Source organism: Muscardinus avellanarius (genome assembly GCF_963383645.1).
Source record: "Muscardinus avellanarius genome assembly, chromosome: 10".
In the NCBI taxonomy this organism is placed as follows: domain Eukaryota; kingdom Metazoa; phylum Chordata; class Mammalia; order Rodentia; family Gliridae; genus Muscardinus; species Muscardinus avellanarius.
In genome coordinates this window covers 21,695,518-21,710,831 of record NC_137796.1, presented here as the reverse complement: position 1 = coordinate 21,710,831, position 15,314 = coordinate 21,695,518, and positions in this window count along the sequence as shown.

The window sequence follows — 15,314 nt, the reverse complement described above, 5'->3', positions numbered from 1 at the left end:
TTTTTGTTCATATAGAATGCTTACTATCACCAGAAACTTCATATATATATATATAAACAATTTCTTCCACTAGACAGTCAACTTGCTGAGAGCTAGCCCTCTATCTATCATATTAATTATATGTTCCAAAGATCAGGAGTAATGCTTGACATGTAATAGATTTTGGATGAAATCTGAACAAATGAGGTTTCTGGAAGGAAAGGTTTCCTTTGGGAATTTTATCAACCATATGGGATTAGAATTCTAGGAAGTGTAGGATTATGTAGATGGATTTTGACAGCCAATTTAAAATAGTGAGCCAAGGTCTTAGAGACAAGAAAGGATTTTAGGTTCTGAACAATGGGGAGGGAAAACCCCACATCTGGGTCATTCTATTGTGTTACCCTTTTTCTCCAATTAATTTTTTTTTACTTGATATTTATTGGGAAACTACTACATGATACTTCTTAGATAATTGTAGGACCATGATCAACAATACCCGGTCACTACGCAAGGACCTTATAGTATTTTAAGAAAGACAAAAGTATGAAAGAGTTAGGAAAAGCACAGGAGGACAATTCAAAGAATGTTGAGAAAGTACAGGTACCGGGGAACACTCCTTAGCCACAAAAAGTAAATATATCAATATATTATTTACATATAAGGCCTCAAGTTATGGACTAAAAACCAAGTAACGAATGGAGGAGAGATGAGTTTTCTGTATTATGTAAATTAGAGAATATAGAGCCATAAGACTAGAAGATCATTTTCTTTTCCCTTTTAAATTTTTTTCTTAGAAGGGATGTAGAACTGAGATAGAGTGATTTGGCAGGTTTTCTAAAGTCTAGGGTTATACTATCCAATATGATAGTCCTTACTCCAATGTCACAATTTCAAATTAAATTTTCATTAATTAAATTAAATAAGATGAAAACTTCTGTTTACCATTTTGAGAACTCAGAACCCATATGTGGTTATCATACTGGGCAGCACAAATATATACTATTTCTGTCATCTCACAAATGTTTATAAAACAGTACTGGTCCAAGCAGTTTAACCTTATCTTCTGCCTTTTTCTCTTGCCCTAAAGTCAGATGGTTAATTTTCTTTGGCTCAGAGTACTTACAACCAACTAAAATAATTCATTCATTGATATATTCACTGGGATAAACAACAGTTAAATGACCATAAGGTACTGGTTACTGTTGTACGATTTAGAGATATACAAATTGAGAATATTATGTTAAGTGAGGTTAGCCAGTGACAGAAAGTGAAGGGTACTGTGTTTTCTCATTTATGGAAGCTAGAGAGTAATCATAATATAAAAGGACTCTAGGTAATGAGGGGGAAGCCCCAGTGGAGCTATGGAGGGAGTATGGGAAAGGGAGAACACTTCCATTGATATTAAGACACACATGTGAAATTGTCGATGCCTAGCTCTATATCATGTATGGGGCAGGAGAGGGAGCTGGCAGGAGCTGGCGAGAGTGTCACCAAGTGCTTTTGCATGCCTCTATTGTTTTGAACCACATTATGATATGAAACTACAATGCACCAATATATTAATGAAATTGGTAAAGTCAATCTATCAGTTGGCTTCATGGAACACATATTCTGCTGGGGAAACAGAGAATAAAGAGCTCAACACATGAAAGCATGATATAGTTTTCGATCATGACATAGAGACTAAAGTGACAGATACTGTTTTGAAGTAGACCAGGTGGAGTCATCTCCCCTCCTGATCTCAGCTCCCTAGGGATTGTATCATTAGCACCAGGCATAAAACATTTATGATTTTTAGTCTACTGCTAAAATATAGGTTATGTATGAATACAGTGCACCAATAAAAATAAATAAATAAAAATAAAATAAAATATAGGTTATTATTTTCAAAGGCTTGGATATTGTACTTTTTTATTCAATAACCTGGATGACTATATTTTCTATTTTGAATAATAGGGAACATTATCTTAAGAATGTTTTTTTATATACTCAGGTTTTGTGACAATAAGGATCTGAAAGTATGAAATGAAGATTCGCTGATATTTAGTTAACCATCTGCTCAATCATAACTGAAAAATATATTCAAAGTATTTGAATATTTGGGGACCCTGCTTTTTGTATGGGTTTTATGCTGAGATGAGAAAACTTAAACCACATTTTCCATCCTGTAATTTCAGAAAGGGCAGAATGGTATCAATTGTATAATCATACCATCAATTCAGAGCAAGAAAAGAAAGAGTTAAATAGTACAATGTCTAATTAAAAAGCATTGTCTTTTCTCAATATGAGTTTTGACCTACAGAGCATTATCATATAATAATCCTAGTTAAAAAAAAACAAAAAACTTCTAATACTTACTGACCTTCAGATGTTTAGGAAAATCCTTCTCTTAGACTTTGTGGTTTAAACAGCCTTTAGAATTTCACAATGGCATGCTTTCATTTGTTTTCTTAAAATATAATATTATTACAGAAATGTTGAAGCAATTACTTTAGTCAAAGAATTTTCTCAAATTGAAATTCATTATTTGGTTTAATAGAAAAGACAGGGCCTCTGCAATCAGGACCCAATCGAAGCTTGCTGTGAACCTCATTTATTCAACACAGTAGAGGCTTCATGAGAGCATAGTTCCCATTCTGTTCATCTGTAATTAAGCATGATTTAAATTTGTTTGCTTAAGAAAGTCTGGGATTTCTTTGCAAAGTTGGCTACAACTGAGATGTAATATGGAGTTCAAAAAAACCTATGTTCTTCCTCCTCTTCTTTCTCCTTCTTCAATTATTTTTTTGTACTAGGAATTAAATACAGAAGCATTCTACTTCCAAGTGCTGTCGACCCCATCCATTTTATTTTTATATTTTTAAGCAGGGTCTTGCTAAATTGCTGAGGATTTCACAAAAAAATTGCTGATATTGGCCTCAAACTCACTTCATCCTCCATCTCAGCCTCCTAAGAACTGGTGTTATAGGTAGGTACCATGGCCAGCAATACTGTTCTTCTACTGCAGACAATCTCTCAACACTTACAATTTAGAATATTAGAGACAAAAGTAAAATTAACAATTCTATTAATTCTATATCTTTTTTTTTCTATACAATAGTGACCTAGGTCCAATGAAATTCAGTATCTTGCCCAACACACAAGTGATTTGGGACTCTCTCTTTTTTCCTTCCTTCCTTCCTTTCTACCTTTCCTTTCTATCTTTCTTTCTGTTACAGTGAAATATGTTGTGATGTGGGAATGTTATGGTTTTGGAGAAAATGTCCCCAGGGACCCCTGTTAGGGTCCCAGACACAATTTCCCTCAAACCAGAACAAAACCCAGAAAACAGATAAACCCTGGGTTCTTATCCTGAGCTAATGGTAAATACACTTTAGCCCGGACTCTTGCTGAAGATTTAAAGAAGTTTATTAAAAAGATAGAAATACAGAAAATAGTTACAGCCCCATGCCAGAAAGGCATGGGAGGGGGATTCAAATGAATGCCCCACCCCAGATACAGCATGTGGACTGGCCTTTTTATACCCATGACCTCCATCTTGTTTAGTAATTCTGACTAGTAAACATCCCTGTAAGTTTCCTCTCCCAGCAAGGTATGGCAAAGTGTCTCCTTTCACAAAGGTCAAATGTCCACCCCTCCTTCCACCTTAACTAGATTGAATAGATCTGTCTTTTAGAAATAGGAAGCCCTAGCTCCCCTCTCCTACTGACTTGTTAATTACTTTTATCTAAGTCAATTTACATTGGAATAGTGTCTGCTTTTAGGCAGAAACTAGGTCCTTTCACAGATTTTTGAAATATAATAATCATAGCTTTCTCAAATCTTCCTAGGCCATTCCCAATACTGGTACACTTTCTTTTTTTCTTCCTTTCCTTTCTTTCTTCCTTCCTTCTTTTCTTTTTTTTTTCTTTTTTTTTGTTAGTTTTTTTTTTTTTTTTTTTTTTTGTACAAGAGACTGGACCAAGAAACATTCTCTCTCTGATCTATATCCCCAAGGCTTAATTTTTATTTATTTGTTTAAGTTTTAAACATGATCTTATTAAGTTGCTGAGGTTGTGAGTGCTGCTGCCTTGAGAGAGAAAAAAGCCCCTTCCCTTGAATTCTCAAGACTATTATTCTAAAGCACATCCAATGCTGGAAATTTGTGAGCAACGGGAACATTGGCCAAGAATCAGACTGCTTACTGGCATGTGATTAGTTGTGTGTGTGTGTGTGTGTGTGTGTGTGTGTGTGTGTGTGTGTGTTTGTTGTGTGGTTTAAAAATATATGGTATGGAGGCCATTATAATAATACTCAAGTGGGATAAAAATATTATTAAGTAGTACAACTGGTACATATAGTCATATATATTTATATGTGATCACTATATGTATGTACATGTTTGTGCACATATGTATATGTATAAAATACATATAATAATATGATATGTAATGTAACATAATCATGTGTATATGTGTATATAATATAACACAATGTGCATGTGTGTGTATGTGTGTGTGTGTTTTCATCACCAATTGCTATGGTGATATGGATCTAGAATGTACCTCAAATTTTCATGTGTTCAGACTTAGGACTTTGGGAAGTGATTGGATCACGAGTACTCTGACCTCATCAGGAGATTAATCTGTTTATGGCTGTTCCTGTCCAACCATGAAATGAAACTTCCGAAACCATGAGCTCAAATAATTCTTCTACTAAGTTGTGCCTGTCAGTTATAATAATCTCTGAAAAGATGACTGACATACTAATCATCATCTTACTCATTCATACATCCACTCCTTACAGATAGTAAGGATAGCCTCAGTAATGACAGTAACAGTAAAAACAGACTCTTTCAGTACTTTGCCCTTTTGAAGGTCCACTAAAGACCCTATTATCTCGACATCCTCTCCCAAGCATGTCATATGGATAGAATATAAGATTATGCTTAGGTATAGTTCCCTAAAAATGGAATCTATTCTCATTTTTTCTTGAAAGAGTTTAAAAAGAGTTTTCTTGAAAAAAATGAGTGTTTAAATAATTTAGGAGATTGTAATCAGTAATGAGACCACATAGAACTACTGATACAGACTACAGAAAAGGACATGGACTTGACTTTAAATGACTGAGAGGGGAGGGAGGCACCTCTGATGGTATAATCATTTACTTCCTGATGCTAACTAAGCTTTTCAACCTCAACACAGTAGATGCCATTTCTTCCAGTGTTTTAAAGAATAATCTTCAGGACCTATAAATTATTCTCTTTCATTCACTTATGAGAAGAAATTGTCAAATTCCTAGGGATTGGGATTGCTACAGTCTTTTTAATAGAGCACTTTAGAGATTTTTGGTAAGTGGAAATAATCACATCTACAACCAAAGCTGCATTGTAATGTCATTAGTTTTGATCTGCCAAATGATGCTGTGTGCCTGTAGTTTGAACCATTAAATTATGTATCCCTAAAGCTGAATGTATTATGGTAGTAGAATTTTTAATGTCGTGTTGTAAAAACTACTTTTCTTTCGGAGTGGCCTCTGGTTTGTATTCATTTTTTCTTTTATGCTACAAAAATGTTGGAACAATTTCAGTTAAGATCATAGCGACACAGTAAAATGGATCCAAAAATAAGGAATTTACTCCAGCTGGCCAGGTGTATGGTTAAGAGTGCTCTGAGTCTCGGTCCTATTTATGTATTGTATAGAGCATATAAGCTATATAAATTTCTATAACAACCCGCAAGTTATAAAATATAAAATTTATTTATTTATAAAACACATAAGTGTAGCTATGTTAATTTATTTATGTGAATAAACATATTTACATGCAGATAGAAAATATAACATTCTTTTTTATATAATACAAATAATCTAAAACATATATGAAAATAGTGATGCTAGCAATTTCCATGAGGAAAATTCTTAAATTTAGCCAAAAATAGACAATAAAACAACTCAGTAAATGCATTTAAATTTGCATTTCAGATAAAAAATATATATTTTTTATAGTACTGGGTTTCCTGGAAACCCTTCTACCTCCAGGCTGTGCTCCCAGACCTATATATATATATATATATATATTTTTTTTTTTTTTTTTTAATTTGTAAACAAGGTCTCTTAAGCCAGGGAGGCTGGCTTCGAACTTGCACAATCCTCCTGTCTCTGCCTCCCAAGCACGGGGATTACAAGCGTGTGCCACCACGCTCGGCTCAATAGAAATATTTTTGATATAAATATTTCCTACAAAATATGTGGGACATACATTAAATAATTATTGCTCATATAAAATTGAAGTTTGTCCTCTAACTGGTAACCTTAATAATGAGAGTCATTTGAGAGACCTTTCAATGAGGCTCATGTTAAGTTTATTTTTACCACTTATATATTACTATATCTAAGATATATTATAAATATTACTTAGATATTACTATACTGCCCAAATAATATAGTGTTTATGGGTGCAGTCTGTAGGTGACTATCCTTTGTTCTAATCTTTACCCTTCGTCTTAATAGTTGTTTGAAATTGGACAATTTATTTAAACTCTCATTGTTTCAATTTTCTTATATTAAAATGGGAATAATAATACTGACCCCAACTTGTGGTTGTGTAAATAAAATATATTAATATATATATAAAATGTGTAGAGTCTCTGGTTGTCATAATGTTTTAGTAAGTTTTAATAATGTTATTAAACAGTATTCCATACTGTTTCATTGATTTTTTTATAATTAGAAATTGTGATGGGCATGGTGGCCAATGCTTGTATCCCAGCGTTCAGAAGAAGGAGAAAGGAGGATGGCATTTCGAGGCTAGCCTTACCTACTTAGTGAGGGGGCCCTATGCAACTCAGTAAGATGCTGTTTCAAAATAAAGAATAAAAAAAAAGAAATTGTATGAAGCTCCATTTAATGTTTAAAAATGTGGGAAGATAAATCAGAGTTAGCATGTATTTAAGATCAATTCTCTGATAGGCAAAGAAAGGTTGAAAATAGCAAAAGTAGGTCTAGGTAAGACATATACCCATTTTTTTTAAAACATGGACTTGGTAAAATAGACAAAAATCTGCTTGATTAAAGGTGTCTTTGATATAAATGAAAAGTATATCTTCTTTAAATCATAGTTGTAGGCTTTACAATATAATTCAATAATAATAAGTAATCTCTAAACAATGTATTAGTTTTTGAAACACAAAATAAAAATATCGACTGGGGGGGGGAGAAGAAGAGAGAGAGGAGAGGAAAATCATGGGGAACAGAAGAGAAAAAGGATTCCCTTAAACTATTAAACAATTGGACGTTGTAGTGCACACTTATAATCCCAGTACTTGGAAGGCTGAGACAGGAGGATCACAGTTCACCGACAGTCTCAGCCACTTAGTGAGGCCCTTTGCAACTTGGTGAGACCATGTTTCAAAATAAAGAATAAAAAATAGGGCTGGGGATGTAGCTTGGAGGTAGAATGCCCCTGAGTTTCATCCCTAGTACCTGGGGGAAAAAAAAGTAATAAACAGTACTAGAAGAAAAACGATTCCTATTCAATTATGAAGAATAGCCAACCACACTTTATCACAAGCAGGTAAGTTTGGTTCTAGAAATGATTGGCATTTTTTGTTTTTGTTCTCAAAAAGAACTACCATCTAAGTAGATTAATAATAATATTATTAATAATAATAATAATAGTAATAATAATAAAACAAGATATTTTCCAAATAAATAAATTTGGAAAAGAATCCATCACTCTGATTATATAAAAATTATAAAAAGTTATGCAGTGCTGACACATTTCTAGCTTAAATTTAAAGAGAATTGTTTCATACAATTTCACAAAGGGACCTCAGGGAAAGAAAGTCTGTCTAGTCAGTAATTAAATCGCTCATCGCCCTCACACGTCGGCAGGTCTATGGAGATGTCACTTCAGAGATTTGAGGACTGCTCTCTCCTGGGATCATTTCGCTTTGGGGAACCCGAATCAGAGCTTAAAGAGGTTATTTGCTCCAGAGACTCTGAGAGCGTTTACAACACTGACAGGTTTGCTTGTTATTGTGAGACATGTGGCACGCCTTTCATTTATTCTTACATCAAGCCAGGTTGGGTTTGTTCGATGGATGTAGTTTTATTTTAATTGTATCTGAATAAGAATGTCAGAGACATTTTTTAAACATAAAAAGCGGAATGGATGCTAGTGCTATTTTTATATTTTCTGAATCTGGCTATCAGTCTTATATATTACTAACATTGTCTAGAGGGCAAAGGAAGGACCTCACTGGTCAGTACGGACACTTACTTGAGAAATGTTAGTAGAATCTCTTTCTGGGAAGTGAGAAGCTATGGGTAACAGAGGATGGTACACACAGGTGAAGTGCAAGACACTTCAACTAGGGATTGGTAAATCAGGAAAGGGAAAGAAGAAGACAAAGGCAGTACAGTCAGAGCTGGTGACTAGGAATCAATCAGATTTTCTCTCTTAAGGCTGGGGATGTGGGAGGAAAAGATCTTCGGTTTGGATTTTGAACTTAGCCAATGTGTCCATGGGAGTAGACAGGGTGGAGTCTGGTCATACATGGCTTATTACTTTTTTTTCACTTCTCTTGTCTCATCCGTTTTATTGGAGAGAGAAATATGTCACTGGAGTGGTACTGCAGATAGATTAGAACAACTGGCCCTGAAATCAAACAGGCAAGCGTCAAATTTAGCCTCTGAAATTTACCACCTAGAAAAAATTACTTTTAGGAACATTCTAGCTTGGTTCTCCCCTTTGCTAAAAGATGATTAAAAAATATAGTTAGCTCAAAAAGTTATTGTAAAAATATAAGTAATGTTCCTAAGTTCTTAATGCAGAGTCTAGCTCCAAATAATATTATAATATTAGTTTCTAAAATGATCACTACCATTATTCACATCCCCACCAATTGCCATAGCCTCCTTCTCATCTGTGCCTATAGTAGATAGGTTAGGTAGATAGGATATATATATATATATATATATATATATATATATATATATATAGAGAGAGAGAGAGAGAGAGAGAGAGAGATAGATATAGATATAGACATAGACATATAGATATATACATAGAGATATATAGATATTTTCTATTGATCATTTCTAATACAAAGGGATTGTGGTAGGTTACTCAAAAATATGACAAAAATTACAATATAGGTTTCTATTCTCTAAATTAGTTGTGGATAATTTGTATTCTGCAAGACTACTGCTTGTAGGACTGGGGAATTACAAATGTATCACAAAAATTACCATGGACTGTGAAATTTTAATTGTGTAAACTTGTATGGAACTTGTCAAAATGCATCATAACTACGTTGAATCAGCAATTAGAAGTGAGGATTAAAGTTGAAAAAATGGCATATATTTCAATTTTTTATACTTCTAAAATTATAATTCTAAAAGTTTAAAAGAGTTTCAGTTAAATTTAAAAGCATACATTTACTTAATCGACAAGTCTACAACTTGTTATAATTCTTTAGGAGTTCAAAGTGGACCTTAATTTCTAATAATCTATAGAAAGGAAACAAACCCAGAATATTTGACTATTTTCTGTGGAAAATGAGAACGTCACGTAGTGGCGCATGATTTTAGTCCCAGTACTTGAAAAGTTGATCATAGGACTGCAGCCAGCCTCAGCTACTTGTGAGGCCCTCTGAAACTTAATGAGACCCTGTTTCAAAATAAAGAATAAAATAGGGCTGATGGTGTAACTCAGAGGTAGAATGTCCCTGGGTTCAATCCCCAGTACTGGAAAAAAAGAAAAAAGAAAACCTCAAACTTTTCTGGCTGTTATTTCTGTCAAGCACCAAACAAGAAAAGAAAATATGTTCATACCAGGAACTGATGTTATTTATAACCTTAGCTCCTTTTAGATTACCTTCATTATAATTTTATCCTCAATGATCCTATATTAGAATATGTTTAAAAATTTAAGCTAAAATTTTATTATTTTGGAGACAGGCAGAACCCAAAACCTATATAAATAATGAATAATGCGATGGAATTGAGAATTTTTTTATCTTTAGAACTAAATGCACTGCTTTTTTCTACCATAAATATAAACAATATTCACTTTATTAAATGTTCTTTCAGTTTAGAAATAAACATTTCCTTAAAATATAGAATATACTTATATATTCTACGTGTGTGTGTGTGTGTGTGTGTGTGTGTGTGTGTGTGTGTGTGATACTGGGGTTCCTGGAAGCCCTTCTACCTCCAGGCTACACTCCCAGACCTATTTTTACATTTTTATTTGGAAACAGGGTCTCCTAAGCCAGTGCGCGGGGCTGGCTTCGAATCTGCGTGATCCTCCTATGTCTGCCTCTCATGCACGGGGATTACAAGTGTGCACCACCACACCCGGCTTATACTTTATTTTTATTTTGCATTTAATATGTTCTTCAATCTCTTATTTTAAAAAATACAAATAAAAAATCTCAAATTTTTACTATTAATTATCAACAAAACGTCTATTTAATAAAAAGTCACATCTAAAAATTCTGCTCAAAGGATAAGAATTTATTTTATTTTTCACTTATTTATAATTATATAATTTTAATTTTTCATAATTTATTAATTTGTCAAATCAGTTTAAAATTACAATATGGAAGCTGGATGTGGTGGCTCATGCTTGCAATCCCCACACTTGGGAGGAGGAGACAGGAAGATCGCCTGGCTTAAGAGACCCTGTTTCCAAATAAAAATATAAAAAATAGGTGTCTGAGAGGGTAGCCCGGAGGTAGAAGGGTTTCAGGAACCCCAGTAACACGAAAAAAAATTATAATATGGTAATTAATATACACTAATCCAATGAAAAATTGAGTAGTTATTGTATATTACATATTTATTAAAATACATAAGAAATGTATTTCTTAATTTGCCATATTATTTCTTAAAGTTTAATATAAAAGTTTATGAGGATCTAACTATTATGTACATAAGGTTTTTTAAATTTATATCACAATTGGGATTCTGTAAGTTTTACAAAATAATATTGCTTAATAATATGTTTAATCGTTTTAAAAATATATCTTTGCAACATATTCCTTCTTATTTTATTTGCCTATAAGAGTCCCTGTAACTTTTTAATTGCCTATATATTTTTATTGAGTCTTCAACAAGAAACTTCTAGTTAATTATTATTATTACTGTTTTTGTTACTGGTGAGCTACATCCCAAACCTGAGTTTTGTTTTCAAAACAGGGTTTCACTAAATTGCTGAGAACCTGGTTGCGTTGATAGCGTTTGCCTCTAACCTGCAATCCTCCTGTCTCAGCTTCCCGAGTACTGGGATTACAGGTGTTCACAACTGTCCCCAGTTTAGGTAAAAAATTTAATAAAATCTAAGAAACTTGTAATTTAAGCAACTTAATATTAATTTAAACAAATGTTATATTTGTTTTATTATTATAATTTTATTTTGTAGTTATGTTATTCTTTTAATATCTTTCTTTTTTTTTAACTAACTTTGTATGTTTTACTCCATACCGTCATTGGTTGCTATTTTCCTAACTCCTTACAAATTCAAAAATAATTTTAATTGCATTATTATTGAGGATCACCTTTATATTTCTTGTAAAATGCCAAAAATTATTAGAATTTGAAAATAAATATTTGATTATCTATTTGACTTCTGTCTATGCAAATTGAAGAACGAGGTAATGTGCTCTAGTCTTAAGCAAGCGGTCTTTGGAATCAGAAATATGTTTTCATCCAACATCTGTTAATTCCACCTGGGATGAATTACCTGTTAATTTTCAAACTTATTCACTGGCATAATGTTTATAATCCACCTACCTTAGAAGACTATTGAGAGGATGAAACAACACGAGACATATTAATTTTTTAATCCACAAAGTAGCGTATCCAATGCTCTTGAGGAATTATCTTTAAAATCCTCGTCATATTTAACATCACCACCCTGTTTTTCTTCTTCCCATCTGCTAAAATGTAGCACAGCTTTTAAAAAATATTTCCAGGTGCTTTTGTTGAATTTGTAAACTTGAAAACCTTATTTGTCAATATTTTTAAGTCTCTTTCTATTTTCAGTATTTTCTTTTTTCACATTTTTAACAGCCTCTCCAACCTCATACCCCCATAAATCAAAACTGCGTAATGTTAATTCTTTGAAAGCTGAAGTATAAATACATTTCTCTTACATCAATCACATATCTCTCAAATACCATACATTTATAGCCCTGTATCATTATATGTCCATCTCAATTAAACACTCAACATTATTCTCAGACTTAGATTGTTTTCCTTTTAATTTTACTTGTTTATCTTTTTATTAAGTCTGGGAATTGTAAGAAAGTGGGTAAATATAAAATACCATGTTTTCATTCTTCATGTCATTTATTTAAAAGCAAACTGATTACTTAAAGTAAAAAGCATAATTCTAAGCGAGGGTTTATAATCACTTGCATGTGTGGCCAGGAAACAAAGGAAGGTGTTGAGTTGGGAAACGGACCTCCGCCTAGTTAAAATGCCTGCATTAGTGGATTACTAAGCACAAAGCGAGAAGGGTCACGGCCAGGGAGGGTGCAGCGTGAGAAGGTGTAACAGGATAGTGAGTTAGAAATGCATTACTGCTGGCCGGGCATGGTGGAGCACGCTTGTAATCTCCGCGCTTGGGAGGCGGAAACAGGAGGATCGCGCAGGTTCGAAGCCAGCCGTGCTGGCATAAGAGGCCCTATTTCAAAAAATATAAAGTAGGTCTGGGAGTGTAGCCCGGAGGAAGAAGGGCTTCCAGGAACCCCAGTACCACCAAAAAAAAGAAAAAAAAAAAAAGAAAAAGAAATGCATTACTGCTGGTCTGCACTAAAAATTCAATACAGGAGATAAAAGAGTCACTAGACTTTTTTTTTTTTTTAAATGAACCAAACTAGTTATTAAAGGAGGAACAAGGAAGAAAATCAGAAGTGACAAACTGAAAACATTTGGGATGTTTATACCCAGATATATCAGTAATTTTATTAACAACAAATGGACTAAATAAATGTGCATGTATGTGTGTGTGTGTGTGTGTGTATGTGTGTGTGTGTGTGTTACTAGGAATTGAATTTAGGATTATACTATCACTATGCTATACCCCCAGCCATTAAAAAACTTTTTTTTCAAACAAAGTCTTGCTAAGTTATTATGCACTTGCCTTGATCCTGTGATCCTCCTGTCTTAGCCAAGTATTGGAAATACAGGTATGTGCCACCGTGGTTGTCTAAATAAACGCCTGAAATAAAAGACAATGATTTTTATACTGGAAAAAAAGAAAACAAGGTCCTACCTACTGTTTGTTATCTGTACGATATGGACTTTATATTTAAAATCCATATGAAATTTAAGAAAGAATGAAAAAAATAAAGTGAACATCAAGAATAAAAAATCTTATAACTAAAATAGCTATATTAATAAAAATAAACAAAGTAAGCAGGGTGTGGTGGCAGTTAACCTCAGTACTTGGGATGCTGAGACGGGAGGATCCGAGGTTCGAGGAGAGCCCCAGGAATTAGTGAGACTTTCATCACCTTAGTGAGAACCTGTTTGAAAATAAAAATAAAAATAGGTGGTGCATCTCCAAGGCAGAATATCCCTTGGTTCAAACCACAGCACCACACATACACACACACATATGCTGCACACACATGCACACACACAGTGCATTTTATAATGTAAGGTATTACTAGATCAAAAAAGAGAAAACTACATAATGATACACAAAGAGCAATGCATCAAAAAGATATGACAAGCCCGGCGTGATGGGGCACGCTTGTAATCCCCGCGCTTGGGAGGCGGAGACAGGAGGATCACGCTGGTTTGAAGCCAGCCACGCTGGCTTAAGAGACCCTGTTTCCAAATAAAATAAAAATATAGGTTTGGGAGTGTAGCCCGTAGGTAGAAGGGCTTCCAGCCAGTACCAAAAAAAAAAAAAAAGAAAGAAAGGATGAAAAGAAAAGAAAAGATATGACCATTTTAAATTCACTCTGAAAACTAAGAACTAAACGGGGAGAACAATTCTCAAAGATAACTTCATATTTTAGCATCTTATCTTAATAAGGCCTTACCTATTAAGTTGGACTTTCTAAATTATTTGATGGGAAAAAGGAGTATATAAAAATTCAACCACATTGTCAACCTACTTGGCCTAATTCATATATACAGAACATCTTAAGCGAAACCCACAGAGTAAAAATACTTATTGAATGTCTACTGAATGCTCTTCAAGATAAACCATTTCCTTGGCCATAACAGAAATCTCAATGAATCTCCAAAGTCTGAAAACTTATACAGAATGCTCTCTTAATATTTAAATTAGAAATCAATGACATTTAAATCCCAATAAGATATTTTCAAATCAAATTAAAATTTCTAAATGACCCCACAAGTCAAACAAAGATAAATAATGACTGTGGAAACTTAAGGATATTTTGAACTAATTAAAAAGTTTAAAAATACTACAGTATTTAATAATACTACAGTAGGTCTTAGAAGCAAAATTATAGGTTTAAATTACTGTATGTTAAGAGAAGACATGCTTAAAAACAATGAACTGTACTTTAACCTTAAGACTGAAATCAAAAGAGCATAAAATAAATCAGAAAAAAATAGGAATAAAACAGCAAACGCAATCCCATAGAAAGCACAAATAACATAATTAATAATGCTAAAAGATAGATTCTCAAAAATATAAAAGGTAAGCCCCTGAAGAAAAAGAATAAATGACAGGTAAAATGAAGATATTGGTACTAATTATATGTCATTAAAGGACAGTAAAAATTGCTATGAAATACTTTATGCTAATAAATTCCATAAGACAGATAGAAGGAGTTCTTTAAACATTAGGTACTAAAATTCATAAAAAAGAAATAAAAGATCTAAGATGCCCTAAATTTATGATATAAATCAAATTTATTTTGACTAAATTATTCACAAAGAATATAAATAATAGAATGCTTCTAAAAGAAAAAATAGTACCATTTTACTTATTCTTTTTCAGAAACCAGCAAAGAAAATCTTCAAAACATTTCATGATTCCAGCATTCCTGTTTCATTCAAAATTTGACAATGAAAATATACAAGAAAATAAAAAATAAAAACAAGTATCCATACTCATAAAGCTAGATGCAAAACTCTGAATAAAATACAATTCAAGCCAGATGTGATGGCACACACCTGTAATCCCAGCAAGTGAGAGGCTGAAACCAGAGGATTAGAAGTTTTAAACCAGTCTCAGCAGCTTAGGCCTTTTTTAAAAATAAAAATATAAATGTCTGGGAATATAGATTAGAGGTAGAAGGTCCCTGGGTTTAATTTCTAGTACAAAAAATAAGTACAACACATACACATCCCTAGCC